At 52.2% G+C, this 9751-nt stretch overlaps 2 long non-coding RNA genes across 4 annotated transcripts; one reads left to right on the top strand and one right to left on the bottom strand.

Moving 5' to 3' along the window:
* Positions 1-1170: 1170 nt before the first annotated feature.
* LOC115029224 lies at positions 1171-7616 on the top strand. Its single transcript, XR_003834784.1, has 4 exons — positions 1171-1499; positions 3080-3145; positions 6864-6907; positions 7331-7616. It is a non-coding gene; the product is annotated as an uncharacterized LOC115029224 (long non-coding RNA).
* LOC110287514 lies at positions 6243-9395 on the bottom strand. Of its 3 annotated transcripts, XR_002377225.2 has the most exons (5): positions 8898-9395; positions 8721-8758; positions 7792-8112; positions 7516-7650; positions 6243-6498 (listed from the first exon to the last, which is right to left on the bottom strand). It is a non-coding gene; the product is annotated as an uncharacterized LOC110287514 (long non-coding RNA). The 3 variants fall into 3 exon arrangements; XR_002377223.2 differs by having other exon boundaries at positions 8721-9395; XR_002377224.1 differs by lacking the exon at positions 6243-6498 and adding an exon at positions 6740-6852 and having other exon boundaries at positions 8721-9395.
* Positions 9396-9751: the final 356 nt, after the last annotated feature.

Genomic DNA, 9751 nt, shown 5'->3' with positions numbered 1-9751 from the left:
GAGAGAGAGAGACAGAGAGAGAGAGAGACAGAGAGAGAGAGAGAGACAGAGAGAGAGAGAGAGAGACAGACAGACAGACAGACAGAGAGACAGAGACAGTGAGACAGAGAGAGACAGAGATTGAAATTTCAACAGAAAAGCAACTCCGTTGTAAAATCAGACAGTGACTCGTGGTTTCTTAGAGCACTATCCTTGTACTGTTCTCAGGCGATGTCCAGTAATCAGGAATAAATGCCTCAGAGCCTTTCCCTCACTTCCCCCTTCATCTCCACTTTTTGTTTTCCTTTTCAACACAGGGTTTCTCAGTGAAGCCCTGGTTGTCCTGCTTTGTACACCAGGCTGACCAGCTAGAGATCCACCTGCCTCTGCCTCCGGAGTGCTAGGGACAGGGCAATCTATTAAAGGGGTGCTACTGCACTGGACCCTCTCTCTTTACCTCATTCCCTTCCCACTTCAATACTCCCCCCGCCCCCCCCCAACTTCCCTGTCCACCCTTAGGTCTGTTAAGAAAATCAGATCATGCCTTTAGCCCCAGTCAGACCACTGTAGTTCTTAGGATTTTCTTTTTTAGCCTCCAAGTTTCTTTGGAAGCCCAACTTCCTCCAGTTAAGACTTTTGGGAGCAATGACGGGGTCGGGGGTGGAGCACGCGATCGCATTTTCACAGCTCTTTACGTTTTAGAACAGTGTTCAATCGGGAGCCGGTGTCGGCAGAAGGGAAGGAGCGGGGCGAGACCTGCAGGGCAGACCCGAGGAGACCTGGGGGACAGAAGGTGCTCGCGCGAGGGAGCTTTAGTAAGAGGAGTGGGAGAGGGAAGAAAGTCTGCTTTGATTCGGAAGTGTCCGGATAGGACGCACATTCTAAGGAAGAAGAGGCTTTCAAATTGGAGGCGAACTTGTTGAAGGTAAGGAGAAAGAGGAGGAGGGACAGCAGGGACCTTAAAGGGGGGACAAGAAGCGTGAATGGGAAGCCTGGGGAAAGCCGTAAAAGGCCCCACCCGCCCGCGGGACCCAGAAGTGAGGTCTAGATACGGCTGGGTGCAGGGGATTGGGAGGATCGACTGTCGAAGTCACGTGGGCACATGCGTGCCTCTCTGGTCTCTGCTCCAGCCCCCATCCAGTCGCGCGTAAGGAGGAAGGGTGCTTGTGTCTCCTACGCTTCCCGGAAGCCAGTCACATCTTCCCAGGACCCAGGGCTTTCCTGGACAGTTCATAGGGTGCATTAGGGCAACAGGTTGGGCATAGGTTGTTAAGAGCATGGCTCCAGCCTAGTCCTCACAGCTTACTGGAGAGTTTGACTCTGCCACTTGGTGGCGGAGAGCTGGAGCGACAGGGCTGGGGACAGGCAGGATTGCTTTGGCGAAGATGGTTCTTCCGGGTTCCCCAGTGGACCAGAAGATCCCCTTCTTTCCTTTTGCCAGATTGGCAAATGATGTTCTCAGCTTGTTCCACTCTTGGGTTCATCGCACCCCAGAGGACGCCCCGCCGAGGCGCAGACGGGTTGGTGTCTAAATGGAAAGAATTTCAGGTTTGTGGAGGTAGAGACAGGTCGCTGACAGTATCTAGGAGAAAAGCGTGCCTATCCTGGTATCACCCACTCTGCAACGTGACATCCATCACCCGGTAGCTCTCGCCACTCCACGGGTGCCGACTAACACTTTCGGGCCTCCCAGCTTCTTCTTCCTTCTCTGGCTTCCGCCCCACCTCAGCAGTTCCGTAGGCTCTGACCGTTCGTTCTCCTACTCCCAGGAGTTGACTACCCCAAAGCTGAACACTGAATGACCTCTTTCTACCCAACTGGTTGGAGCAGCCCCAGCTTATTGACTTCATGGTTCAGCCACGGACAAAAACTTTGTTTTATTTCTCCCCAAGGAGATATTTATTTTAAAAGTCAGCCTCCATATTCTTTCTGCAAAAATATTGTGAAGGGAAAACTCAACCTGTCAAAACAAATTGGACCCTGACCCTTTTCTACCTCGGTGCTTGAAGGGTTTCATTTCACTCTAGCTGAAATTTACTCGTGGCAGATTCTCTTGGTACATGATTCGGATGCCCGCGCTATTGGATGGGAATGGGAAGGGGTTTGTGTGTGTGTGTGTGTGTGTGTGTGTGTGTGTGTGTGTGTACTCCAAGCAGGACACTGCAGTTATCTGGGTCCTGGGTAGGGCAAACAGCTTCATTTCCTTTATAGAATTTTCCCCTGAATGCTTCTGGTTCCTGGTTTTTATTTTTTATTTTTCTCCTCAAAAATAAAATTTCCTCATAAAATAATTTGAGACAATTGGGACACATAGGTTCCTTTAGTTTATGTGCCACCGATGAATATTCTTCTATGCCTGGATTAGACAGCAGCAATCAAGCCCAGTCAAAAAAATTCGAATTCTATTTTACTAATCCCGACTAAAGGGTGGTGGTGGTGGCGGCGGCGCGGCTGCAGCGGTGGTATGAAGTAAAGGCAAAGAGACTGCTTTTGGGAATGGGGGTGCCCGTATAAACCTAAACCTTGTGAGAAAGAAAACACTTTGAAGACTTACTGGTTTGTTAGCTCTTCATACGATGTTCATTCCTGACTGTGCCCATAGAACCTCTTATTGAACCATTTGTTCAAAAGTGAGAAGAAAATCCTTCAAACACATTTGTGCCTATGATAATGGCCCATTCCACAGGGCAGTGACATTTATAGTGTTAATTCCAACCCGGTCAGGAGACAGTGGGCTGGCTTTGTAGACACCAGGAGCAGGTCACATTTCAGGCGATGTTTCTTGCCCATCCCGGTCCAACTCAGTTTCACACACCTCTGATATGCGGTTTGTGTGTTTTCAAAAGGGGATGGTATTCATTCCCTCCCTCCCCCTCCTTCTTTCCTCCTCCCTCCTCCCCCTCCCCCTTTGCAACCCGGAAGAGCTCTGCTGTCTACACTGAGCCAAGGGAGGCAGAGGGGAGGGGGCTCTTAGCAAGGATTCACATCAGCCAGGTTTTACCTCTGGCTGGAAGCCTGGCTGAGATGCAGTGAAGCAGCCGTTGCCGATGCTGTGGGAGCTTCAGCAACAGTGAAGTCTGCCTGTCATTTCTACCTTCAGATCTCCAGCAAGGCGGGTGGAAAAAAAAAAAAAAAACCAGCTGGCCTTCAGGAGAGAGCTGCCCTGGTCAGTGAGTACATAGCTATCTCTTTTTCCTCTGTTATCCTTTTCCTTGATTCCCATGGAGAGAATTAAGAGGAGGTCTCCGCCATGGGGATAGCTGCCTCTGGAAGAAAGTGAACTAGACCCCAGCCCTTTATTGTTCTTTCTGGGCACTGGAAGTCTTTGGCTTTCTGCAGTGACCTTGGGTGATCATGGTGTGGAAGTGTGTGGATGTCCTTGTTTGGAAGAAGGAGCTAGCAGAACTTGGGGTGCAAAGAAAAACTGAATGGGGGGTAATAAGAGCTGCTGGGATGCATGGGAAGAGCTCTACGTAGATGCTTTTCACTGTCAGGAGAACAGGACATTAGAGGAACTGGCCCATCTACTCAGGAGCGTTCTCTAAAGGTGGCTGCGGTGCCCTAGTGTCAATGCCTAGTGTTTACCTTTCCCTGCCTACCAGGGCACGGTTAGGCTCATTGTCTGCATATCATTGAAGAAACATGTGCGCTGCGGGACAAAGTTGGAGCCCAGATGTGTCCGACGACGTCTGGCAGCCCCCCAGGGTAGCTGGTGGTCGGTAGGCACCCTTGCTTACAGAAGCACCTGAGGTGGGAGAGAAAACCAGCTTCCCAGAGAGTGTGACCAGGGTTCTGTGGAGTGAGAAAGCAGAGGGGATAACATTTGGATATTTTTCCTGGGACAGCAGACCAGCAGACCTCCAATTCCAAGATACCATTCAGAAATAGAACACACACACACACACAGGATAATGTTAAAATGCAAGGAAAGGAGACTCTGGTGAACCTGAGATATGAGCAGAGCCGTTGCTTTATTATTTTTTTTAAAAGCTATTTCTTTAATAGAGCAGGGTAACAAACTGACAGGTGTGATTCCATCCAGAATAGGACTGAAGAAGCTGTGCCTGCTGGACCCCTTGCTGTAGGTGTATTTCCATATTTTTTGACATCTTCTCCCCTTATAGACCACACCAGGACCCTGAAATCACAGTTTGAGAGACCCAGAATTCTGAAGGGGGACAAATAATGAAGGTACCCTTTGTGCAGCCCCTCACTCTTCCGCAGTGGTGGTAGTGGGCAGTCCCCCCAGCGGCAGGTTATTTCTAAACAAGAAGCTTGGGTGCCTGAATTGCTATTTGTAGGGAAGAGGGCTTCCTATAAAATGAGAACAAAAATGTTCTCTATCAGTTTGCACTAGGTCTAGATGTAATTTCTGTCCTGCTAGACCAAGACTCATGCAGGCATCAATGAACTCTGTTTACTGATTGATTTAGCATTAGGATTTAGCAGAAGGCCCAGCTTCAAGGTTCAAGCCAGTGGCTCAATGAGGCCTAAGGTTTCTGGCTCTGGGACACAACAGGGCATAGAGAATAGCATGCATGGTGGTGGTAGACATCACCTTCTACATAATCGGTCCTTGCTAGCAGCCCCAGATTCTCTAGTCCTCTTCTGTTACAATCCAAAGCCCAGGGCAGGCGATCTGCATTTTCCTTTATTTCCTATTTTGACTCTGCCTTCTTGCAGAAAACAAGTGTGGTGGGATTCAGGCATAGGTGGAGTGAAAAGATGGGCGCAAGCATTAGGACAGGTAGTGTCCTTCTGTGTGTTTGCCAATTGCCCAGAGCCACACAGAAAGGCCAAGGGAGGTTGTGGTTGTATGGAAGTCCTAAGGCTTCCATCTTTCTTGACAATTTGTGTGCCCTGCAGTGAAGACTTTGATAGAGAAATAAGAATTCTGACCCTGTGAGTAGGACCGAAGGGGAAACCTTCTGTTCCCTAGCCCCGGGCTATTTTGACTCTCTTGGCTACCCGGAGGGTTGTTTTATTCTTGATGGCTAAGCCATTTCACACTTGAATATGTGTTCCTTTCCAGGTATGCCTTTGAGTACCAATGCAATAGTTCTGATCACCCTTCCCCATCAATGGTTGGAATAACCCGAATAAGCCAGGAGGTTCATTAACTGTGGGGGAGAGAGCACCCTTTGCTTCCTCTGGTGGTTAATCGGGGGCTAGGGTGATGTTGAATGAGTGTACAGTTAACTTGGATGACGCTCTCCCAGAGGTCCGGGTTTGTCCAGAGGAGGGGGTCTGCCAGGAGCTAGTGATGGGTAAGCACCTGGTGGTTGCTTTATTTTATGTAACAAATGGCTGGAGCTCAGTTTGCTGGGCTCGCAGGCTGTTGGAGGGTGCCCCAGTAAGCCGGGACCTGGACCAGAGAGTCCCAGGCAGGCCGACAAATAGTAGCTCTGGGCAAAGAGACCATGATGCCAGGAAGTCTGAGCCAGGCATAACCACGGTCTTTTCTATAGGCTCACCATCGCATCCAATGACACTAATGATTCCTATTTAAAAACAAACAAACAAACAAACAAACAAAACCAAAGCATCCTCTGCTGGTCCCAGGATCTGAAGTGGCTCTCCTCCCGCTTTTCTACCTTTGCTGTGAAGCCCCTTCATCCCTAGACTATGGTGGATTGTCTCTCCACAATCAGTATTCCAATTCCTTAGGCTAATCTGGAGACACAAAAGTCCCACATCGACAAGATAAAGCCCACTTTCTCCTTTTGAAATCACCAAAGCTTCAGAAGAGAGTAGGCTGATGATGCAGGCACTGGGGACTGGGGAGCGCCTTAGCTAGCCCGGAGAACCTAGAGGCCAGGTTGAACCTGGCAGGTCAGCAAGGCTGGCCCTCCTCTGCTTCACTGCATCACGTCTTTACTAAGACGAAGGGGCCTGTGTATTTAAGTGGTTGAACCCCAACCACCTGGCTCGGGATTTTCTTGGATGCCGTGAGCAATTCTAGGTGTTTCAAAGGTGGGGTCTGGGGCTTCACTGGGAGCAGGCCAGGTCTAGAGGCAGCGAATATCCTACTGAAAATGATTGACGCCAAAGAGCAGGAAGAGGCTGCTGGAGCCGGCACTTCCCAATGGGTCACCCTCATCCCTTCCTCTTTCCCACGGACCCTCCAGGGATAGCTAGAAAGTGCACACTCTCTTCTTTCTAGAATAGTTCTTTCTCTTCCCACCCTAGGCTTAGGCTCCCTAGTCACCACCTCCAACGCGTGTGCTTTGTTCAATTCGAAAGCAGAAATCCCCGGTCTTCTCCCTGTCCACCTGCCCCTTTCCGCTTCACCCCTATCTACCCCCCCTTTTAAAAATCTCTCTATAATCAGGGGTTTTCTCAAGCGGGGAAAATGGTATTGGCTGAGGGAGGGCAAGAATCCCCCGAAGATGAAGGAGAGGGCTGGGCTGGGGGGCGGAGTACGAGGTGGGTAATTGCCCAGCACTTCTCTTCTCTGGTAGTCTCCACGTCGTTACCTCGCTCCTCCTGGCTTGGGCAGCTTTCCTCCGGTGTTTTAAACTGTGATAGATGAGTAAACAAACAAAAAAATCAAAACACATATCCAACAGTGGCTCATTTCGCATGGAAAATGTACCCCAGACCCGGGGCGGGTGGGCGTGGGAGCCGGGAGATCTGCGGGTGCATAGCCTTTTCATTTAAATTCCCATTGGGTTCCCCCCCCCCCAGGCTTCTACAGCCAGCTTCTTCTCCTGGCCAGTGACTTTTAGCAACCTTCTTTCTTTACATCACTAAAGTTCCCTTGTCTACTGTTTTAATTGGAAAGGTGTCTCCGGTGAGGAGCAGGAAGCATCAGCCAGCATGGCTCCGCTGCTTGCTTCGTTTTTCCACCGCGGTTTGATTTTGCTCTCTTCTCTGCATTTCAGTTCATGCGGGGAAAAAGAGAAAAGAGGACATGGTGAAAGCTAAGGTGATAACGTAATATGTGTTTAACCTGTGAGGTCCGGGTCGCCGAGGCAAAGTGGCCTCCCCAGCCGTTTTGTAAGCTCAAGCCAGGCTGACTGGTGGCGCCTTGGGACTGTGTCCCCGGCATAACCCTCCTGCTCCGCAGCTGGAGAACTATTTATACAGCTTTACCTGTACTATTCTCGTATCCAGTAAAAACCCTCTCCTGGCCTGGGTAACCTAATCCGGAGGCTGAAACGGAGGAGGGGGTGCAGGGGTTGGCTCCAGAGGAGAGGAAGTGTGTTGTGAGACTTAAGCAGGGTCTCTTCTTTGCTCCTCCCTCGATTGGGAAGGCAATTCGGATTTAGTTCGAGAAACCGAGGCGGGGAAGTAAGATTGAGACTTGGATCCATGTCCCAGTCTTCCTGGCTTTTCTCCTCTCAAACAGGCACTGTGGATTGACCAGGCGGCCGCAGCTCCAACCCACGCTCCAAGAAAGAACAGTGGTCCGGGGGATGACCAAGGATGAGTCTCCTACCGTGGCCTGCTTGGGGGCAGATCTAGCTCCCCCTCCCGCCTTTCTTTTACAACTTCCATGCCTAAGACAAAATGATCAAGGAACCCAACCCGTACCTTCACAACCAGACCCTCCGGGTTATCCCAGGCCTGCATATCGCAGAGCCCGGGCGGGGATTGCAGCGTGCACGGAATCGAATTAAACGCATCTCGGTGGTTATTGTCTCTCGCTAATTGCTTCAACAATGGCCACTGTTAAAACGGATACACCCAATTAAAGGTCCCGCTCGGTCTCCCTGGGTTCTCGCCACCGCCCCGCTTCCCTAGTCGAGGTGATGTAGACCTCCGGGTTGTGAACCGGTGGTAAGGGGGTACCGTCGCCGGCCTGGATACCTCTGCCCTTCGCTTCCTTCCCAGACGCACAGCGACCACGGTCTTTTCATTCGTTTTCTATTAATCAATCGCATCGAAGGAAGATTGATCGAGCCGGAATGGGAAGTGACTTTTTCCCTAGTCCTTGGGTCGTTGGGGTCCCGGGCTGTGAATTTAATTTCTGGCCTTCGGTGCTTCTCTGCTTTCTCCCCGACCTCCCAGCCCTTCAGGTTCCGGGCTTCACTTCAGTCGGTAACCGCGCCATCAGATCCGCCCAGGCCGGCGCCTTGGCTCCGGGAGGAGGGACAAGGCAGCATGCCCCGCTCCGCTTCGTTTTCCAGCCTGCAAACATTTGCTGCCTCTAGGAGAATCCTACTATTCCGCTTGCGCTCGGCGTGCAAAGTCCTTAAGTAAACACGCTCAAATGACAGCCCTAGGCATTCCGAGGCACGCTTTCTACCCCTGCCCAGGATTAGTAACTATAGTACTTCGACCCCCGGGGTTTGGCTTTGCAGGTCACTCTCTGGAGGGCTGCGCTCAACAACCCCTCCCCCCCCTCGCGACCCCCGAAGTAGCATCTTTTCGCATCTCGGCCCCGCGGAGCTCGCCTGGTCTCTCTCGGAGTCAGGCTCGGGTTGGTGACTCTGGGTGGATTTCTACCTTCTGGGTCCATGGCCCCAGTGATGAGGCCCAATCACTCGCTAAGCCTTTTTTTCAATCAGGGCTTCCAAATTCTGAAGGGGACCGGTTATGTCTTCTTCTAGAGGGATAGGGTCTCAACGCCCCAGTGAAGGCGAGTGGGAGGGACCTGAGGATGGGCAAGTGTGTGTGTGTGTGTGTGTGTGTGTGTGTGTGTGTGTGTGGTGTGTGGTGAGGGGTGTCTCAGCTTACTCTAAGCATAGAGTAAGTCAGATCCATTTCTTACCCTTTCCCCAAGAGGGCACACATACCCTGCTCAACTTGACGCCTCCAGCAGCAGCCTCAAGGCCTGGGTTTTGAGATAGGCCAAATTGACTCCGGCTATCCAAGTACAACACAGCCCCAGATCCCGGTTCTAGCTGAGCCTTTGCCTGCTCCGCTCCAGATGCTGAGTCCCCAGGGAACCATAGCGTAGGTCAGCCCCTTACCCTATTGAGAGAGGCCTCATGAACTGCAGGAGCCAAAGACTCCAGGCTGCAGCGGCAACAGCATTCTCCTTGATGGCTTTCTCTTGCCTTTCCCCCAGCTCCGCCAGATGCTCCAGGGGAAGAAGGGGAATGCGGTACACCGAGCCAGACCCGGTGTGCCTTGGGGTTGCGGTGGTAGCGGCACCCCAGGTCTTTAAGGGGGCACCCAGACGTCCCTTAACGAGGCCCGGATCAGCTTTGTAGCTCTGAAACTGGAGGATTGGGACCACCTTTCCCTCCGGCCTCAAGCCCCCTCCCCTCCCCCCCCACCCGCCAAGGGAAGAGGAAGCCCGGCCTGCATTTGCGAGCAAGGCGGGTCAGACCGGCGCCTGTCCTGGCCCAGACCCCCGGAGTCCAGCTCTCCGCCTCAGGCCACGCGCCGCAGCCTCTCCGGACTCGATCCCTTCCCCCTTCTTCCCGGTGGGTCTGGGAGCCGACCTCGGCCCTCCCTCTCCGGTATCCCCCTCCTCTCTTTTTCCCTCCCCCTCCCCTGCTCTGTGTTTCTGACTCTGGGGCCGGCCCGTGACGTCAAACCCAGTGTGGCGTCGGCGAGACTGGCCGGCGCGGGCCATCAAAAGAGCAACGTCCTCTTTCCCAATTACCCACTGTCAGTCCGGGAACAGGGGCGGACCGGCTGGGAATTACACGTTAAATACCCCCTACAGGCTGGATCCAATGCCCGGGGCGCCTAGCCTCAGGCCCCCTACCCCTCTCTGCCAGCCCCAAACTACCTCAGACCTGGAGGGGCCTATTAGATATTTTGTCTTTCCAAGGGAGGGGAGTGTCTTTGCATCCAGTCTAGCTCCTCTGGTGAT

This window comes from Mus caroli, chromosome 2 (genome assembly GCF_900094665.2).
Source record: "Mus caroli chromosome 2, CAROLI_EIJ_v1.1, whole genome shotgun sequence".
NCBI classification, from domain to species: Eukaryota; Metazoa; Chordata; class Mammalia; order Rodentia; family Muridae; genus Mus; species Mus caroli.
The sequence above is the reverse complement of the archived record's forward strand: the minus strand, read 5'-3'. Positions and strand labels throughout refer to the sequence as shown.